This window comes from Callithrix jacchus, chromosome 8 (genome assembly GCF_049354715.1).
Source record: "Callithrix jacchus isolate 240 chromosome 8, calJac240_pri, whole genome shotgun sequence".
NCBI classification, from domain to species: Eukaryota; Metazoa; Chordata; class Mammalia; order Primates; family Cebidae; genus Callithrix; species Callithrix jacchus.
Window position 1 is genome coordinate 19,783,142 of NC_133509.1, and position 21,916 is coordinate 19,805,057.

The window sequence follows — 21,916 nt, forward strand, 5'->3', positions numbered from 1 at the left end:
TAGACATTCTAATGGGATGTAGGGGTTTTAATTTGAATTTCTCTGATGGTTAATGGTGTTGAGCATGTTTTCTTGTGCCGTCCATATATATCTTCTTTGGTGAAGTGTCTCTTTAAAACCTATTTTAAAAATTGTGTAGTATGTCTGCTTATTACTGAATTTTTAGAGTTCTTTATATATTGTGTTTATAAGTCCTCATCAGATAGTTTTCTTTGAAAATATTGTCTCTAAATCGGTGGCTTGTCTTTTCATTCTCCAAACAACGTCTATCAAGGAACAGAAGTTCTTAATTTTGATGATGTTCAATTTATCAATTTTATCTTTTTATGGATTGTACTTTTTGTTGCATTTAAGAAATCTGCCTAAATCAACTTTACAAAGATTTTTCTCCTGGATTTTATTCTAAAAGTTTTATAGTTTTAAGTTTAGATTTAGCTTTATAATCCATTTTGAGTTTGTTCTTTTAGATAGTGTGAGGCGAGGATTGGAGGGGATTTTTTTCTGTATGAATATTTAATAGGCCAAATTTGGGCATCATTTGTTTAAAAGGTTATCAATATTCAAATATGAGCATCATTTGCTTAAAAGGTTATCATTTCTACACTTGGTTGCCTTTGCATCTTTCTTTAAAATCTATTGGCATATTTCAGGACTCTACTTTGTTCCATTGATTTATTTGTATGTTTTTTTTTTTGAGACGGAGTTTCGCTCTTGTTACCCAGGCTGGAATGCAATGGCGTGATCTTGGCTCACCACAACCTCTGCCTCCTGGGTTCAGGCAATTCTCCTGCCTCAGCCTCCTGAGTAGCTGGGATTACAGGAATGCGCCACCACGCCCAGCTAAGTTTTTGTATTTTTAGTAGAGAAGGGGTTTCACCATGTTGACCAGGATGGTCTCGATCTCTTGACCTTGTGATCCACCCGCCTTGGCCTCCCACAGTGCTGGAATGACAGGCTTGAGCCACCACGCCCAGCCTATTTGTATGTTTTTATACTAATACCACACCTTCTTGAACACCATAACTTTGGAAGTCTTCAAATCAGTAGTGAGGCAAGAGAATAGGGTCTGGAGGCAGGGAACCTTAGACCAGTTCTTGCTGACTTCCTAGAACTGAATCAAAAGAAAAACTCCACCTGTCCACATCCAAGAAACAAAAGGATCAGAGGCTATTCCCTTAGCAGTCCCTTCACTTTTCTGCCCTGCAGATGAAAAATGAAAGTACCTCTGATTGCTCCCTTCCTGCAACCATTCAGACTGGCCACAGGTCATGTCTTCATGTGTAATTTTGTAATTTCACTTCAGTCTCTGATTGATCACCTTCCACAACCAATCAGACTGGTTGCAGGCCACTACTTTATTTACATAGGGTGTAAACCAAGTGACCAATGAGAAACCTCTACAGGGTATTTAAACCCCTGAAAATTCTGTAACCAGAACTCGTGATGTGCAAGCTTGAGCATGCTCCCACTCTGTGGAGCGTACTTTTGTTTCAATAAATCTGTGCTCTTCTTTCCTTGCTTTGTTTGTGCATTTTGTTCAATTCTTTGTTCAAAATGCCAAGAACCTGGACACCCTCCACCGGTAACAGAAGTGTAAATCCTCCAACTCCGTTCTTCCTTTTCAAAGTTGTTTTTAGCTATTCTACATCCTTTTTTTTGACTTACATGAATTTTAAAATAAGCATGCCAATTTCTACAAACTGTCCTGGGCTTGTGATTGAGATTATGTTGAATCTATGAATCCATTTAAGGAGAATTGATATCAATATTAAATTATATGTCTTTATTTAGGTTATCTTTAATTTCTTTCACAGGAGTTTTATAATTTTCAGTGTATAGTCCTTGCATACCTTTTTTTTAAAAAATCAGATTTGCTCCTAAGCATTTTATTAATATATTTGTTGATGCTATTGGGAATAGTATAGATTTTTACATTTAAATTTTGGATTCTTCATTTCTGGCAATCAATGGGAGCTTGTTACGTTGCTCAGGTTGGCCTTGAACTTATAGCCTCGCCTCCTCAAGCACCAGGACAACTGGCAGGAGCCATCGCAGCTCCCGGATTCTTCATTTCTGGCATAAACAGATTGATTTTTCTTTATTTTGTCCTGCACATTGTTAAGTTTGTTTATAAGATAACTTTTGAGGATCACATAAGGCTTTTTTATAAGGTGATAATGTTGTCTATAAACAGAGTTTTATCTCTTTCTTTTTAATCTGCATGCCTTTTATTTCTTTTTATTGCCTTATTTGACTGACTAGCATTTTATTTCTTTTTATTGCCTTATTTGACTGACTAGCATCTCCACTACAATGGTGGACATAAGTTATGAGAATAGATATCCTAGGGTTTTCTGATTTTAGGAGAAAAGCATCCAGTCTTTCACCACTAAGTATGATGTGCTTTGGTTTTTGTTTATATTCTGTAGACTTGTGTTCCTTATTAGGTTAAGAAATGAGGACTTCTAATCATAGTTTTCTGGATGAGTTCTTTCCTTTAAAAAAATCAGGAATGGATATAAGATTCTGCCAAATGTTTTTTTCTACATCTACAGAGATGACCATATTTTAGTAAAAAAAAAGTGTTTTTTTTTTGAGACAGAGTCTCACTTTGTTGCCCAGGCTGAAATGCAGTGGTACAATCATGGCTCACTGCAGCCTTGACCTTGTGGGCTCAAGCAATTCTCCCACCTCAGCCTCCTGAGTTGCTGAGACCACAGGCACATGCCACCATGCCCAGCTAATTTTTATATATTTTATTTTGTTTTTTAAGATAGTGCCTCCCTATATTTCCCAGACTGGTCTCAAACTCCAGGCCCAAGTAATTCTCCCATTTCAGCCTTGCAAAGTGCTGGGATTACAGATGCAAGCCACTGTACCCAGCTTATTCAGTAATTTTTAAATGTTCAACCAATATTACTTTACTGGAATAAACCCCACCTCATTGTAATATATTATTGTTTTAGTCTGTTTGGGCTGCTATAACAAAATACTATGGACTAGGTATCTTATAAACAACAGAAGTTTATCCTCAGAGGTCTAAAGGCTGAGAAGTTCAACATCAAGGTGAGCTGAGATCAAGGTGAGCAGTTTCAGTATCTTGTGAGGGTCCACTTCCTGGTTCATATAGGGTCTTCCTGCTGTATCCTCACATGGAGGAAGGGTGGAGGGCTCTAGCCTCAGGATCTAATAACTTCCCAAAGACCCCACCTCTTAATGCTATCATTTCAGTAATTATGATACGAATTTTGGACAGATACAAACATTAAGAACATAGCCATGTTCCTTTTAATAGATTGCTGGATTCGATTCCCAATACTTTTGTTTCTAATTGATGTTTGCTAGAGATATAGATTGATAATTATCTGTTTTCACCTGTTCTTCTAATATCCATCTGACTGGTATTCGTGTAGTGATGCCTCCTCCATCAATGAATAAATTGGGAAGTATTCCCTCATCTTCAGTATCCTAAAAGAGTTTGTGTAGAATTGGAATTACTTTTTTAAAGATTTGATACAATTAACCAGTAAAGCCATCTAGACTTGGAATTTGTTTTGTGCATATGGGAATGTTTTTTAACTACAAATTAAGTTTCTTTAATATATACAGGGTTATGTAGATTAATATTCTCTTATCCTTTTCTAGAATCTCTGCTGTATCTCTTTCATCCCTAATATTGGCAATTTGCATCTTCTGTTTTTTTTCTGGCTATAGAATTATCAATTTTATTGATCTTTTCAATAAGTATCAACCTTTTGGTTTCATTTTTCTCCATTGTTTCTCCAATATCAATTTGATTTCTGTTTACCTTGGGCTTAACTTGCTTTTTGTTCCCCTTAGTTTCTTAAAGTGGAGGCTTAGGTCAATGACTTGAGAGCTTTCTTTCTAATATGGACCATTAATGTTATAAATTTCCCTCTAAGTATTGCTTTAATTGTATCCCACAAATTTTCATACATTGTGTTTTTATTTTTATTCAGTTTAAACTTTCTAATTCCCTTTGATTTTTTTCTTTGGCTTATGGGCTATTTAGAAGTTTATCATTTAGTTTCCAAATATTTGGAGATTTTCTAGGGATATTTGTTATTGATTTCTAATCCTATTTTACTGTGGTGTGAGAATATATTTTGTATGAATTGCCTTTTTTTTGAGACAAAGTCTCACTGTTGCCCAGGCTGGAGTACAGTGGTGTGATCTTGGCTCAGTGCAACCTCCGCCTCTCAGGTTCAAGCTTTTCTCCTGCCTTAGCCTCCCTAGTAGCTGGGACCACAGGTGTGCACCACCATGCCTGGCTAATTTTTGTATTTTGAGTAGAGACAGGGATTCACCATGTTGACCAGGTTGGTCTAGAGCTCCTGACCTCAAGTGATCCACTTGCCTCGGCCTCCCAAAGTGCTGGGATTACAGGTATAAGCCACCACATCTGGCCAAATTGACTCCTTTCAAAGTTACTGAGAGTTGTGGCCGGCCGCGGTGGCTCACGCCTATAATCCCAGCACTTTGGGAGGTCGAGGTGGGTGGATCACAAGGTCAAGAGATCAAAGTTACTGAGAGTTGTTTTATAGCACAGAATATAGTCCATCTTCGTAAAAATATTCTCTGTGCACTTGAGGAGAATGTACATACTGCTGTTGTTATGTGGAATGTTCTATAAATGTCAATTAAGTTGTCAGTTGATAGTGCTTTTCATGTTTCTATGTTCTACAGATTATCTTTCTACTCATTCTATCAATTATTTAGACAGAGGTGTTGAAATCTCCAACTATAATTGTGAATTTATCTATCCAATTCTATCAATTTTTGCTTCATGTACTTTGAAGTTGTTGTTAAGTGCATAAATGTTTAGAATTTTGCTGTTTCTTGATTAATTGACCACTTTATCAATATAAAATGACATTGCTTATCCCTGGAAATATTTGTTGTTCTGAAATCGACTTCATCTGGTATTAACAGTCATCCCAGGTTTCTTTTGTCTAGTGTTAGTATGTTTGGTGGGCTGGAAAATGTCCCTCCAAAATTCATGTTTGTCTGGAATCCCAGAATGTAACCTTTTTTGGAAATAGGGTCTTTGCAGGTATAATTAAGGTAAGGATGGAGATGTGATCATACTGAATTTAGTGGGCCCTAAATCTAACAAGAGTGTCCTTATAAGTGACAGAAAAGGACATCAGAGAAGCAGGGAGAAGGCCATTGAACAATGAGGGAGATATTGAAGTTGTGCTGCCTCTAGCCAAGGAATGCCAGGAGCCACCAGAAGCTGGAAGAGGCAAAGAATAATTCTTCTTAGAGCCTTTAGAGGAATTACAGCCTTGTCAATATCTTGATTTCAGGCTTGTGGCCTCCAGAACTGTGAGATGACCAATTTATGTCCTTTCAGGCACTAAGTTTGTGGTAATTTCTTATATAAGCCCTAGGAATCTAATACGACATGGTGAATCTCTTACCATTGGTATTACCATTCTGTCTCTGGAGAGGCAGAATCCAAAGAGGGAGAGACAGGGGCAGGGGGAGGGGGAGGGATCAGGGAGAGAGAGAAGAGGCGGAGAGGAGGGGAGAGGAGAGGAGGAGGAGAGGGGAAGGGAGGGGAGGGGAGAGGAGAGGAGATTGAGAAGACTTGGCTCATGTGATTATAGAGGTTGAGAAGTCCCATGACAGACTGTCTACAAGCTGGGGAACCAGGGATGCTGTTAGCTCAGCCTAAGTCCAGAGGCCTGAGGACCAGGGGAACCAATAGTGTAACTATTGGGTTAATGCTCAAGAACCCAGGGGGCTGCCAGTGAGCCCTGAGGCCCAATGGTTGGAGAGTTTGGAGTTCTGATATCCAAGAGCCAGTAAAGAAGGGTGTCAGCCCCAGAAGAGAGAGAGAGAAAGTGAACTCACATTTACCTTTCCTCTACTTTTTAATTCTATCTTGGCCTCAGCCAATGGGATAGTGTGGGCTCACATTGGGTGAGGATGGGTCTTCCTTACCCAGTCCAGGGATTCCAATGGCAGTCTCTCTGGAAACACCCTCACAGGCACACCCAGAAATAATGCTTTACCAGCCATATCTTAATCCAATCTAGTTGATACCTGAAATTAACCATCACATCATCCCTTTCCTTTTAATCTATTTGTGTCTTTATATTTAAAATGAGTTTCTTGTTGGCAGCCTATATTTGTAGCTTGCTTTATTTATCCAATCTGATCGTTTTTGTCTTTTTCTGGGACTCTCGGACCATATACATTTAATGTGATTTTTAAAATACAGTTGAATTTGATAGAGTTTTAAATTCTAATGACTCACTGTTTTCTTTTGAATTAATTCTGTATTTTTAATTACTTCTTTTTATGTCCTCGGTAGAGTTACTAGCTCTACTTTTCTTAAGGCTGCTTCAAGGTATATAGTATACATTTTTAACAATCACATTCCACCTGCAAATGATACACTATTTCATGTAAGTATAAAAAACGTACAACAATATACTTCCATTTTCCCTTCCCAAATACCTTGCTATTATTTTTGCTATAAAGTGTCAGCCGGCTGGGCAAGGTGGCTCATGCCTGTAATCCCAGCACTTTGGGAGGCTGAGGCAGGTGGATCTCCTGAGGTCAGGAGTTCGAGATCAGACTAATTAACATGGCAAACTCCATCTCTGCTAAAAATATAAAAATTAGCTGGCCATTTTGGCGGCCTACTCTTGAGGCTGAGATGGGAGAATCGCTTGAACCCAGGAGGCGGATGTTGCAGTGAGCCAAGATCACACCGTTGCACTCCAGCCTGAGGGACAAGAGTGAAACTCTATCTAAAAAAAAAATTAACAGAGTCAGCCATGCTTTAAAGAGATTAAACAAGAAAAAATGATCTATTTAGACACATAGTTATATCCATGCTCTGTATTCCTTTGGGTGGGGCCACAGTTGTATCTGGTATCATTTTCCTTCTGTCTGAAGCACGTGCTTTAATGTTCCTGTTGTCTGCTTGTGATAAATTTGCTCAGCATTTGTACAGTTTTAAAAATCTTCATTTCATCTTCACTTCTGAAATATATTTTTGCTGGGTATAAAAGTCTAGGTTAACTTTTTTACTATTAGTATTTTTAACATATGGTTTCACTGTTATGGCTCACATTGTTTCTGATTAATCTCCTGCCATGCTTATCTTTGTTCTTCTGTACATAGGGATATTTTACTTTAGAAACTTTAAAGATTTCTTCTTTCTCATAGGTTTAAGGCAACTGCTTATAATATATGGTGTAGTTTTCTTCATGTTTCTTGTGTTTGGAGTTTGTTAAGCTTCTTGAATATGTTATTATATGGTTTCCATCAGATTTGGAAAACTTCCAGCCATTATTTTTTTCTACTTTTTTTTTCTGTCTTCTCCTCCTTTGGGAGCTTCAACTTCCTGGGTATTGATTGGGCTTCTTGAAGATGTCCCAGAGCTCACTAATGCTCTATTTGTTTCTCAGTTTTTTTCTCTCAGTATCTTATTTTAGATAGTTTCTATTGTTATATCTTCATGTTCAGTATTCTTTTCTCTGTGGTATTTAATTTTATCCAGTTTATGTTTCATCTCATACATTGTAGATTTTCATCTCTAGACATTTAGTTTTTTTTTTCTCATCTGCTACATTTCTACTAAACATGATCAATCTTTCTTTTCCTTTGGCTTCTTGAACACCTGGAATGTAGTTATAATAACTTTTAATTCCCCCATCTATTAATTCTATTGTCTATGTCATTTCTGCATCAGTTTCAATGGACTAATTTTCTACTTATTATGCATCTTATTGTCCAGCTTGTTTTCATACCTAATTTTTTGTTAGACATCAGACATTGTGAATCTTACTTGTTGGGTACTGAATATATATATATATATATTATTCTTATAAGATCCTTGAGATTTATTCTGGGATGAAGTTAAGTTGCTTGGAAGCAGTTTGACTTTTAGGTTTTGATTTTAAGCTTTGTTAGACTGAACCAGAAAAAAAAAACAACGTATTCTGGGACTAATTTTGCCCCACAAATTAGGTAAAATTCTTTTGGGTCTCTTACCCAATGCCCCATAAATCTTGAGGTTTCCCAATTTGACTGTTAAAGCAAGAACCATTTGCAGCCTTGTGTGAGCTCCAAGAATTTCCCCCAATCTTTATTCTTCCCCTGGTCTTGGGTTGTTTCCTCACTTAGGTGTACTGATGGGAAGTAGCTGAAGACTCAAAGAGGACTCTCTATAGATTGCTAGAGCTTTCTGCATGGGTATCCTTCTGTTTTTTATTTTCTGGCGTGTGAATTCTATTTGTCTTGGCACTGCACCTCCATCTCCTCAGCTTAAGGGGACTTCTGGGTTCTGCCTGGGTTCCCCCTTCCTGCAATGTGGCCTGGCAGATAGGTGGGGCAATTGTGGGACTCATATAATTTATTTCCCATCTCCTAAGGATCACCGTTCTTCTGTTCCTCGTATCCAGTATCTGTTTCAGATATTTTGTCTGGAATTTCCTTAGTTGTTTCAAGTCAGAAGGTAGCTGGCAACAGTAGTTGTACCCTTGCCCCCTTCTGTATCCATTCTCCCACATCCTCCTATACCCCTCAAACCCTGGTATTGCCAAGAACCTGTCATTACTTCAGCAGGAGGTAATGTTGGTGGCGATTGGAGTCATACATATTGGAATTCAGATCTCAGCTCTGCCAGTTCCCATGTAGCCTTGGCCAAATTACTTCATCAACTTGAGCCTCAGTTTCCTCATTTGAAAAAAAGGAAATGATACCTAGCTATAGGTCTGGAGTGAGGGTTAAATGAGGTCATGCATAGGAAGTAAGTAGCACTACATAATGGCCTCCATAATATAATTCAATGAGTACAAGCAGGATGTGTTTTTAAAATTGCCTCAAATTTCTCCATTGTCTGCTCCTGCCTCTGTTCCTGGGGACAATCCCACCATTCCTCTTGAGCCCCCGGAAAGGGGTATATGACCAGCTCTAAATTTCTTGCGCCAACAGAGGGGAGCAGTCATGTGGAGAACTTCCAATAACACATGCAGCACATCATGGACATTTGGCTGCATGAAGCATTATAATGATCTTTTCTTTGCGGCAGATCGACTTTACTAATTAGGTTGGGTCTGAGCCAATGTTAAATACAGTTTGCATGTACAGAACGCAAACCAACTGGCAGCAACAGGGAACTCAGAAACATTTCAGGTAACAGGACAAGCCAGCTATGATTAAAACTTTGCTTCAGATAATCCTTTCTCTCTCCCTTGGCCTCCACTTTTATGAGCTCAGTAAATATTGAAGATATTAACCCTTCATCATATTTGCTGCAAATGCAGTTTCCCCAAGTGTTGTTCAATTCTGTTTTGAAATTCAAATCTGTCTCAAACAGAATTTTAAAATTTGTATGTAGTTAGACTATGGATCTTCCCTTTTCTTATTTCTTCTACTGCTTTCAGGCCTAGGAAAACCCCATCCAGTGACTGAATAAACATCCTCCTTTATTTTCCGTTTTATTTCTTATTCAAACTAGAATTTATTTTGATTTTAATATGTGGTGCAAGGTGCAAAGGTGTTGGTATTTGAGATAATTCATGCCAGCTGCTACAATGGCCAAATCCTGAAATCTAATACCTTAACACAACAAAGCCTTAGGTTTCACTCACACCAAGCCCAGTGATGTTTGGATGGCATTCCTTGTTTGGTGCCCTTCCAGGCAGTGACTCAGGGACCCAGGCTACTTCTACCTGCAACTCTACCGTGTTGTCTTTTGTTTCCAGTTGGGGGGATCCCACAGAATATTTGGTAAGCACTCTCTCTGTCTCAAGACTTAACTGGATTTTTCAAATAACTCATCAATAATTGCATGACCCAGAGCCATTTACTGATCACATATTAAGTTGTTATATGTGTACTGTTGTCTGCTGATCTTGTTCTATCAGCACTGTACCACTTATTTTCTTTCAAAGTAGCTTTATATATGTCTTCACAACCTGTGGGGTGAGCTCTTCTCTATTTTTCTGTATCAAATTTTTTTGGCTATTACATAATAGATCATATTACATGTTACCTGTGATCTCTTAGCATATGAGCTCAGTTATCTTCCCTTTTCTCATTTCTTCTACTGCTTTCAGAGACTGCGCTTACTTCTCCCTCGACCAGAAACTCAGCTAACATCTCAGGTAGAAGATGTCCAAACCCATGTCTCCATCTTCTACCCCTTTTCCAAACACTATGCCACCTGATATGTAGTTGGAAATATCTGGAAATTTGGCCAGTTCTGGTGGGAGCTAGAGTATGCAGCAGCCAATGGCTAATTTTTTTTTAAAGTCAGAAGTAGAGGTGAATCAGGAGAAGGAAAAGAGCTGATGCTTCAAAATACTTCCCCATCTCCATTGAAAAGCTCGAGAAATAACAAGGAGTGATAATTCTGGGATCCCCTTGCTCAGGAGGGCCTACCTCATTTGAGAAGCCTTGAGCAAGTCATTTCTGCCCTTCATGAGTCTGTACTTTCCTCACTGTGGCCGGGTTGAGGGGGCAGGAAGAGAAAAAGCACAGTAAGTGGTACTAGCTCAGAGCAATGGTTCAGAGGTCGGTCCCAGATGCCGGCAGAGGTCTTTAAGATTTGGGTACCCTTGCACAATCTGCAATGAAGGACAGATGTCACCAAAACAAAAATAATAGTAACCACTCCCAGTTTTTGAGCACCTACTATGGGCTAGTCATCTTTGAACATTAGTTAGACTCTCAGTCTACCCTGCAAGCTAAGCAATGTTACCTCTACTATACAGATGAGGAAGCTTAGATTCAGAAATGCCAAGTCTCTTACCCAAGGCCACAAAGCTAATGAGGAGGAAAACCAGAATTTAAACATGGGTCGGTTGACTCCAAAGCCTGTGTCCCATCTACTCAGCTATGATGTAGCTGCCATCTTTCCAAATAGTAGGGAGCTCTGGAATGTTCAAAAACCCGTGAACATAATTAAAACTGGTCTTGAGCATTTGTTGCAGTTGTGTGGAAAGGGTGATGGTCTGTGTTAACTGTAGAGTGGAGGGAGAATTTACAATACTCTCCCTGGATCATGCTGAAGAGGAGTAATGTGGGAGGTGAACTAGGAATTGATTGTCCAGAACAACCAAAATGAGTTTCCAGGCACTAGACAATTGCTTATTTTGCTCTTTGCCTCAACAGCTAGACTGGCTTTTAAGAAAGAAAGCCATCTTCTATAACATACAGCAGAATGAAACTGTTTAAGAAATTGGGATAGGCGGATTGGCTCGTGCCTATAATCTCACTCTGGGAGGCCAAGGTGGGCAGATGGCTTCAGCCCAGAAGTTCGAGACCAGCCTGGGCAACATGGTGAAACCCCATCTATACAAAAATTAGCCAGGTGTGGTAGTGGCATGGCTTGAGGCTGGGAGGCTGAGGCTGTAGTGAGCTTGGTTGAGGCTGGGAGGCTGAGGCTGCAGTGAGCCATAATTGCACAATTGCACTCCAGCCTGGGTGACAAAGTAAAACCATATCTCCAAAAAGAAGGAAGAAATCTTAATGAAACTTGAACTGAACCTGGGCTAGAAGAAACCCAAAATGTGAAGCAGGACTAAGACCAGTTGGTCTCCTGAAGGCCAAATAAGAAGCAAAAAGGTTTTATATGTATCCAAAGAAATTATCTGTGTTCTGAGGAGACCCTTCTTTCATGGCGCCCAACCTTTGGAGTATTGGGCTTTTAAATGCAGAAAAGCAGTTGTCCTAAGTAGGCAGCACATGATTCCGATCAGTTTGAATTAGGAAGCAGAAAGAAGCTTGATTGATAGAGGAGATTATTGCAAGAGAAATGCTTGGGAGACAGTGTGGAGTGAATCCAGGCCTGGCCATGCTCCCTCTGGTGCCCTCTGGCATCAACCTCTGTTACTCACATAGTTAAGGGGAATCTCAGACAAAGGAAATACTCTACCACAATTGGGATTTGCTGAGCACAAGACTATTTCCACAGTGTTTCAGGCACAAAGAACAATTATGCATTTTGCTAGAGTGCCTGTTGCCTTAATGATTACATCCATGTGTATTTTAGGAGAACTTCTGTCTTCTGCTTCTTATTCATTTACACTTTACACTTCAAAAGATTGTTTTGTAAGAGCTACTCAATGCACAAGAAGTCTCATGAGTTTTTCTTCTAAATGAGCCAGCAACTTTCCAAGAATCAGGAAGCTGAAAGTTGCCAAGAATAAATAAATGAACTCCAGAAGGTTCAAGTTTGGTTTAAAAACTCTGTAAGGTTTAAAGTAGGTTCTATATCTGGCTTAACTCCATGTCCTCATCTAAGACATAAACCACAGGAGAGAATACTATTCCTGGCAGTAACTTTTTCCCAAGCATTCCATCTAATAGTCATTTCCAATCACGATTAATTAGAAAATCTCAGCAAAATAGTCCTAATGCTATACTATATGCATAAATAGAGGCATGGTGGAATAGCTCTTAAGTTAGGCAGCCTCTGCCTTGGTTCTGCCACAAAATTTGCTGGACAAGGTAAAGCGTGTCTCTCTGTGCCTCAGTTTCTTCATCTGTGAAATGGAGAAACAACACTACATGGTGTCTAAAATTCTGTGATAACAATTCCAAATGAAGCCTTGTCTAGTCCATGGAAGCAAGGAGTCTGGGGTTTCAGTATTATCGATCAAGATTGGAATTAGTCAGTTGTGTTCACGTCCAACTATGAAGATTAAAAAAAAAAAGAGTAAGCTGGTGACAGACATGTCAAAAGAAAATATGTGTGATAGAGAGAAAGGAAGGAGGTACAATAGATATTGTTGATGTCTCACCTAGCCACCCTTTACGGAGCTGGTGCCCCCATCTCTGAGCTGCTGCAGGCGTTGGCTGGTAATTGCACAACGCTTTACCCTTCCCTGGAGGCCAGAGGTGTGGGAGGTTACAAGTCCTCCCTTACTCTACTCTGGAGGCATGGTGGCCAACAGCTGATAAATGGAGGGTCTATCAGCCCAGCCCTCTTGCCTCTGTGTCCAGGATGACCTTGATGGTGCACTTTGTGCTCCAGGGCTCCCCAGGGGATCAAACTGAGGCGGGATTTCCCTTGACATCCTCACTGAGCTCATTCCCCTACTCCTCTCACTCGCCTGTGGGTTTCTCCTGAGAGCACTCCCTCAAAACATCACTTGCCTAAGAATCTCCATCTCTGATTCTGCTTCTAGGGACCTGACCCATAATGAGGGGAAGAAGAAAATGAGCCAAGCCAGTAACCCATTTGTGTTATGAGCACCCTCCTGGGCTCACATGTCCTGAGCCCGGCACAGACCAGGTAACGATGGAGACTACAGGGTTGCAGGACATGAGAGAGCCATGCACACAGAGCTCTGTGGTCAGGGTGGGAATTTCATGCCTCCATTCATTCAGCAGCCATTCACTGAGAATAAGTACCATGATGTATCTGGGCCTGCAAGTAGCTTGGCTCAGTCAATTCGGTTGATGCTGTAACTTGACTGAGCTGGGCCTTGCAGCTGCTGAGGCCTCAGGAGCAGGCTGAGAAAGGGAGGGGACAGGCATTGTAGCAAGGCTTGGACAGCATACATTTTTCCTAGGGGATGTCTGAACACAAGACGAGGAAATTTGAGAAGAAGGAATGATGACATTCATCTGGAAGAGCAGAGAAGACTTCCTGAAGGAGATAGCATTTCTTCTGGGCCTCATGGATGTGCCTGACTTAAAAACGTGAAGCCAGGTCGGGGAGAGCATTCTAGGTGGAAAAAGAGTCTCATCTAAATGAACGTGCTCGTCTCTCCAACATTTTCCTTTTGTCTTTTCAGCTGCCTCAAAGCAGGACTGTGATCTTCCCCCACCTTTCTCATGGAGGGCCTTAGAACCTTAGGACGTTGCCCAGGGAGGGCCCCACCCTGTACACTGGGGGAAGGGACACTGACATCATGAAGCTTCCGTAAGAAGATAGGGGGTTGGGAGGCCAAGGCGGGCAGATCATCTGAGGTTGGGAGTTCGAGACCAGTCTGACCAACATGGAAAAACCCCCTCTACTAAAAATACAAAATGAGCAGGGCGTGGTGGTGTATGCCTGTAATCCCAGCTACTCAGGAGGCTGAGGCAAGAGAATCGCTTGAACCTGGTAGGCGGAGGTTGTGGTGAGCCAAGATCATGCCATTGTGCTCCAGCCTGGGTGACAAGAGTGAAACTGTGTCTCAAAAAAACACAAAAATGACTCAGGGGACTAGGGTCAGAGAGCTTCCAGATAGCTTGACAAGTGGAGATTCCTAGAGGGTGTCCCAAGGAGGGCACGGAAACTCTGTGCCCCCTCCCCCATACCTAACCCTACACATCTCCTCCTTTGTAATGTCCTTTATAACAAATCAGCAAATGTGAGTGTTGCCCTGAGTTCCGTGAGCTGCTCCAGCAAGTTAATTGAACCTCAGGAGGGGATCATGGAAACCCCAACCTGAAGCCGGGTGATCAGAAGTTCCAGAGACCTAGACTTGTGACTGGTATTTGGGGGTATGAGGGGCAGTCTTGGGCACTGAGCCCCCAGCCTGTGGGATCTGACACAGTCTCCAGGTGGATAGCATCAGAATTGACTTGGAGGATACCCAGCCAGGGTCCACTGCTTGGTGTGTGAGGGGGAAATTTTGGGCCACAGAAGCTTTCTGTGGGGGTGATTGTTGCTGTGGCGGTGTGACAGCAGAGAAAGACACGGTGTGAAGAGAATGTTCCCTACACAGATATCAAAGTAAAACTTCAACTTTGGATATGATTCACAGGTTTGAGACTCCATATGGGAATTGAAACTAAGATCCCCTGGGACTTGGAGCCCAGGATCTGTTTTCCTTTTGGCGGAAGCTGTAAGTCCCCTGTGAGCTCTCTCAAGCACTTCCCTAGATGCACACTCTCTCCTATCACCACGTGTGATGGCATAGATGACAGTAGGGGACTCACTGGGGAGGGCTCCAGATCTCAGGCCTCATGGGGAAACCAGGGAGAAGCTAAGTGACAGGGAGAGATTGTGAAAGCTCCCAGAAGATAAGCCCCACTCCTGAGCAAGGGCAGGAGAGAAAACCACGGGCCTGAAAGTCAGGGAGTTCTCAGGGGAGACAGAGAGCTAAGATGAGACGGCAGCTGGTGGGAGGCATGAGCAGATGGTGTGCCTCGCTGCCAGAGACAGCACCGCGATCGAGACAAAGACGCGTCCTGGAGAGAGAAGGATGCCTCGCTGGCCCTTCTGCAGGAGTCCTTGGCCGAGCTGGGAAGACAGCCTTCTGGCAGGAAGTGGGATTAAAAAAAAGGGATACTGGCTTTCTCTAGTTTTCATTCTTGGTAGAGTCAGGAAGCAAAGAGAGGGATGGAGAGTGTCAAGAATTGTAATTGCTTTGTGTCAAGGTCAAGAAGGGTGCCTGTTGCACCAGAACCCCTCAGGTTGTCTTGCAGGAGAGGTGGGAGTGAAGGGAATGAAAGACCAGGGCCAACCTGAGCTGGGAAGGCGAGAGGACTGGAGGGAGATTAAGGCCAGTGGGCTGAATGGTTAGGAGGCTTATGTCAGCATATCTTTCAACATGTGGAGTTATGCCTTCAGGACTTAAGATGCTATTCTGATGACGATATTACAGAATTTTTATATAGCAGATCTTTTTCTTTATGATTTCTCTTCCTAAGTTTAGAAAACCACTCCCTTCAAGAGGTTCGATTCGTATTTGATTTTATGTTCTCTTTGTCTGCTACGATTTGTAAAATTAATTATCTAAAATCACTGGAATTGATTTTGGTGCATAGAGTGAGGTGAGAATCTCATTTTAAAAATAATCTGTAACTTATTGATTAAAAAACATGATTTATCATAATAGCAGTAATTAGGAAAATATGGAAACACTGAAAGAAGAAAAAAAATCATGTTCTCACCACCCAGAAATCATAATTTTTATATGTTACCTTTCCTTTTTTGTCTATAATTTTACATGATTGTGATCCTATAATACATACAGGGTTATACAGGCTGATTTTTAAAATTGCATCTATATTGATAAATGTAATATATGTTTATTAGAGAAAGTTTGGAAAATACATACATTTATGAAGCAGAAAATGAAATTCAGTTGTATATATTTTCTTAAAGTAATAATACTATATAATTTTTATAGTTTAACGTTTTTCACATCACCGAGAGCATACAGTATATTCTGAACTTTAAGCATTGTGGGTACATAACAGATTCTAGATGGAAAAAAAGCATGAAGCAGGACATGGAAATCAATCAATCATCTACCTACCTACCTACCTACCTACCTATAATCTATAACTGATCTATAACTGATCTATATCTGTATCTATGACGTCTGTGGTTTATTAGCCCTTCCCAAATAACATAATCAATCCTCAGGTTGCTCGATGTGATTTTTTTCAAATGCTTTAGTAATATTTTATTTATCAAGGTGCATACACAGTGTCTCTTGTATTATTACCCTTTTTTAGTATTGCTGGTTTTATAATTAACATTTTGCAGTTATTAAAATGTGCTTAGTTTCTTTTAAACTTTTAATCTGACAATAATTTCAAACTTATACAAAATAAAAATAGAGTAAGGGACACTCCTGTATCTTAATTTATTCATTGATAACATTTTAAACCCATTTGCTTTATCATGTTTTCTCTCTCTCCTTCTCCAATATTTTTCTGGGAAACATTTGAAGGTAAGTTACAGATCATGGTCATTTACCCCTAAATACTTTGATATTTCCAAAGAATAGAGATATTTTCTTACATAACCCTGGTACAGTTGCCAATTTCATACACTTACAACTTGCATTATGTAATAATTTTATCTAATGTATTGTCCATATTCCCATTTTTTTCAGTTGCTTTAATAATGTCTTAACAGCATCTTTCTCCTTCAGCACAGAATCTAGTCTAGGGTCAAGTATTGTGATTAGTTGTCATCACCCAGAACATTTTCACAGCCTTTTTCTTGACTTTTATGACGATGACTTTTTTTTTGAGAATGCAGTCCCTCCCACCTACCTTTTTAAACTAGGATGATACTCATTTATATAAATGCTCCATTTTGATTAAATTATGCCTATGCCTTCACGGCCAGAATACTGTATTGGAGATATAGTGTCGTTTTCAGGGTATCACATTTGGAAGCACATAATGTTCACTGATCCCTCATAGCTGTGCTTAATTTTGATCATTCTGTCAAGGTATTATCCTGTTTCTCCCACTACAGAATTAGTTTCCTTTTTTCTTCATTGCAGCTAATAAGTGGCCTGTGGGTAGACACTTCAAGACCATATAAATATGCTGCTTCTCATCAAAATTTCCTCTAGAATTAGTATTTACTGATGATCCTTGCCTGATTCCAATCTTTATGATGATGATACAAAATGTTACTTTTCTAACCCCAGCACTCCTTCCACATTCACCAGCGGGCTTCTGGCCTTCTCCAAGAGACCTCCCTTCTGCCTCCTTTATGTGTTTATTGTTTGTTATTTATCATTTTCAGTATAGGCTAATTCTTTCCCCCCACCAAACAACCTGTTTATAACACATTATTGTATTTAAGTATTTTGGTGTTCAGGGTGTCCCAGAGATGGCCAGAGGGAGCCCTTTCAAGCTGGCTCATGTCCTTGTGACCTGCCTCCAGCATCCTTGGAGCACCTTGTTACTTTCTGGGAGAACAATCTGTTCTAGGTTCATCTTGTTCGCATCCCCTTCTGGCCCTGGAGTCTGCCATTTCTCCAAGGAGCTAGGTGTCATGTGCTGGGTTTTAAGAGGTCTGCAAGACTTGTTACAAAATTATAGTCATTACCCTTTCCCTTACTTTCTTGCTTCCCAGGAGCAACCACATTCAAGTCTTCAGCTGATTCCATTTCCCTCTGAATGATTAAATGACACGCTCTACTGCTACTTCTAGATTTTTCACAAGCATGCATATTTCCCATCTCCTTATGCTCTCAATTCAATTACATCATAAATTTGGTTGCATAATATTCAATATTTATAATATGATGATGTAAGTATTATTCATAGGTGAATTTTTGAGTGTCCTAAAATTAAGGCTGTGGTTCCTTTCCTGAAAAAGGTTTTATTTGCTCTGAAATGACCTGTCTTAATTTTTCTATTTGCTTCGGGTTTTTTTTGTACATTATTATCACCAACTCAAGCCCAAATTCTCAGTTGCTTCCAGAAATCTGCTCATGATATCTCAAGATGCATCAGCAATTTATTCAAGTTCATTTTCTTGAAGTACCTGCCTCTGTAGCCCTCTTACCTGCTCTAGTTTGGGCTGGCTGTGATATAGACATTATCTACGGTTCCCCCTCACCTACATCTGGGGAGCTCCCTTAGTTCCTTCTTAGATACTTCAGTCCCTGATTCCAACCCCTACCCCACATTTTGTTTTGTTTTTTTTTTTGAGGCAGGATCTCCCCGTCACCCTGACTGGAGTGCCGTGGCCCAATCTTGGCTCACTGCAACCTCCACCTCCTGGGCTCGAGTGATCCTCCTGCCTCAGCCTCCTAAGTAGATAGGACTACAGGCACACGCCAACAGGCTCAGCTCATTTTTGTATTTTTTGTATAGATGGGGTTTCCCCATGTTGCCTAGGCCGATCTTGAACTCCTGAGCTCAAGGAATCCACCTACTTTGGTCTCCCAAAGTGCCAGGATTATAGGGGTGAGCCACTGCACTTGGCTCCCATCTCTTTCTACATTTAATCTTTTGTTTTGATGAATCAATCTGTAGTAGTTTCTTAACTACTAATATTCTAAAATGAATATATGAGATGTACAGTTTTTGAGACCCTGCATGTCTGAAAATTTATTATGCCCTCATCGATAATTGACAATTTGTCTAGATTTAAAATTCTAGGCCAGTTAGAATTCTCCCTCAGAATTTTTTAGAGTTAGTCCCTGTCTTCTAGCTTCTAATGCTGCAACCAAGAAGCCTAAAGCAATTCTGGTTCTTGACTATTTGTATGAAAACCTTTCCCCTTTACTGAAAGCCTCTCCTCTTTGTCTTTAGTTTCTGGAATTTTGTCATGATGTGATTTAGTCTGTTTTCATCCACTAGATATTCAGTGGGCCCTTTTAATCTGGAAACACTTAGCCTCCAGTTCTGGAAAACTTCCTTGAATTATTTCTTTGATAATTTTTTTCCACTCTGTTTTCTTTCTCTTCTCTTTGTGGAACTCCTATAATTCACATTCACCCAAATCGGGCCCTAATTTTCTTTTATTTTCTATTTTCATCCCTGTAGTTTTCTCCTCCTGCTTTGTGGAAGATTTTCTTATAATTTTCCAATGTTCCTTTTCAGTGTAAAAAGTTTGTACTTTGTATTTTTAATTTATAAAAGCTCTCTTTTGTTCTCTGAATATTCTTTTCTTATAGTAACCTTTCTTGTTTTGTAGATGTATCATTTTTAGAGAAAGTATCTCTGAAGATTAATGGTGATATTTTATTTTTAAATGTTTTCTTGTCCACCAAAGGTCTGTTTTCTGCATCTTGCCCTTCCATGAGTCTTTCCTGGCCTCTGACTTTCATGCTACATGCTTTTCTTAAATGTTCAGTGATCCGTGGCTGTCTCATGAGCGATTTTTTCAGTCAACTTCACTGAGATGTAATTTGTATTTTCATTCCATTGGTATAATTTACATATAACAAAGGTTCCAACTTTAAAGTTCAATACATTTTGGCATGTATTGCAGGTATGTGATATATATTGGCAGGCACAAGAAAAAAATGTGACCCTCATCACAATCAAGATAAGAAACATTTCCATTACCCTTGGTGACCCTTTACAGTTACTCTCCCTTCCCACTGCTCCACCTCCAGCCCCAGGAACCACTGATTTGCTTTATGCCACTGTATATTAGTTTAGCTTACTCTAGAATTTCATAGAAATGTAGCATATCTAATGTTTTTGAAATTAATCAATCATGTGAATTTGTGGTTTACTTTCCTTTTTATTCTATTCTATTAATTAATTCTATTATATTAATACACCACAGTTTATTCATTTATTGATGGACATTTGGCTTGCTTTCAGTTTGGAGCATAAAGATGTTATGAACATTCATGTACAACTGATTATATGGAAAAATGTTTCCGTTTCTCTTGGCTAAATACCAAGTTGTGAAATTACTGTGTTTTATGGCAAGGGTATTCAAAACTTTATAAGAAACTGTCAAACTATATTCCAGAGTGGTTGTACTAATTCTACACTCTCATCAGCAATGTGAGCCTTCTAATTGCCCTGCATTTTCATCAATACTTGGTTTTGTCAGTTTTAAAATTTTAGACATTCTAGAGGGTGTGTATTGTTACCTCATTATGGTTCTGATTTGCATTTCCTTGATAATTAATGATATTGTCTTTTCATGTACTGTCTACTCAAAGGAGTAGGGCACTGAAAAGCTGGTTAGACATTCAGGTCAGTGGAAAAGCCTTGTCAACTGAGGGTTTCACCATATAGTGGTTCTCTTGGGTCATTTTGCAGAGAATCCTCTTATAATTTCTTAGTTTTTCTTTTTCTCTTAAAGACTAGTTAGATTTCCATAGAAGTTTCTCCCAATTTCTTTGTGGAAGAGTATATGGTTTCTAGGATCCTGAAATCCAGGTATGAGAAGAAAGCTGGAAACATCAACTTCCAGTATGTCATCCTTGCCTTCAGTTGTATCTGGTATTTTTTAGCCTAAAGAACCTGTTTTGTACCCTCCAGAGAATAACCCTACAGTTTTCTACAGAGTGAAGGAGGGACTGCTCCTTAGCTGAGCTGAGTGGATGAGGGCATCCGGGGGATATGTGCTTCTTTAATAGGCTTTCACCCACTTTTCTCTTTTCAGATCAACTTTTACTCCTACTTCCCAAGGTGTCTGGTGCTGCCTGTTTCTGAGCCTTTGGGCATTGGATAGTTAAATTGATTCGTTTCTCAGCTATTCAGGTTCCTTGATTATGAAAATAGTTGCTATGTCACTATGTGCAGCTCCACTGTTGTAAATGGAAAGATAGAAGTGTTTAGTGATTCTCGCAGCATAGAATACCAACAACATAAAGGATGTGACCTCTGTTAGTAAGAACTGAACCAGAAGAGAATTGTGCTTGTTCAAGAGCCATCAAATAGGGCAAGAAAAATGGCAAACAGAGTTCAGACATGGCAGAGCTTGAAGAAAACAGCAGAAAACCACCAAGAGAAGGACTTTGGGTCTGGCTTTGCCCTTAGGCTCCCAAAGACCACTGAATACATACAGTTCAACTGAATTTGAGATCTAATCTAAGAAGACTTGCCAATCTTTTGATATCATTACTTCTACTTAAATCAACAGATTTTTTACAGAGTAGTTTTAGATTTACAAAAAAAATTGAAAGGAGAGTAGAGAGAGATCTCCTCACTCATATATATCCCATCATCCCTACCGCAATTTCTTGTATTATGAACATCTTACATTAGTGTGATACATTTGTTACAGTTGATGAGCCAATAGTGATACATTATTATTAACTAAAGTCCATCGTTTACTTTAGGCTTCCTTCTTTGTGTTGTACATTGTGTGGACTTTGACAATTGGGTAACAACCAAGTATCATTGCCTATCATACAGTTTCACTGCCTTAAAATTCCCGTGTAGCACCTATTCATCCTTCTCTCCCTCCCTCTCCCCACTCTCCTGGCAACCACCATCTCCATAGTTTCACCTTTTCCGGAATGTCGTATAGATGGAATCATTCAGTATGCAGCCATTTTAGACTGGTTTCTTTCACTTAGTAATATCATTTAACATTCCCGCGGTCTTTTCATGGCTTGATAGCTCATTTCATTTTAGTACTGAATAATACTCCATTGTCTGGATGTCCCACCGCTTATTTATCCATGCGCCTACTCAAGGACATCTTGGTTCCTTCCGAGTTTTGAGAAGAGCCACGATAAACATTTTGTGCAGGTTT

At 39.8% G+C, this 21,916-nt stretch overlaps 1 long non-coding RNA gene across 3 annotated transcripts in view; it reads left to right on the plus strand.

Moving 5' to 3' along the window:
• The window catches only part of LOC103795568 (uncharacterized), a 104,331-nt gene extending 88,263 nt beyond the window's left edge, over nucleotides 1–16,068 (plus strand). For all 3 annotated transcript variants that reach the window (XR_008474672.2, XR_008474674.2, XR_008474673.2), the window contains 2 exons: nucleotides 13,179–13,285; nucleotides 13,566–16,068. This is a non-coding gene — a long non-coding RNA (uncharacterized LOC103795568). The remainder of the gene's footprint in view (nucleotides 1–13,178; nucleotides 13,286–13,565) is intronic.
• Nucleotides 16,069–21,916: the final 5,848 nt, after the last annotated feature.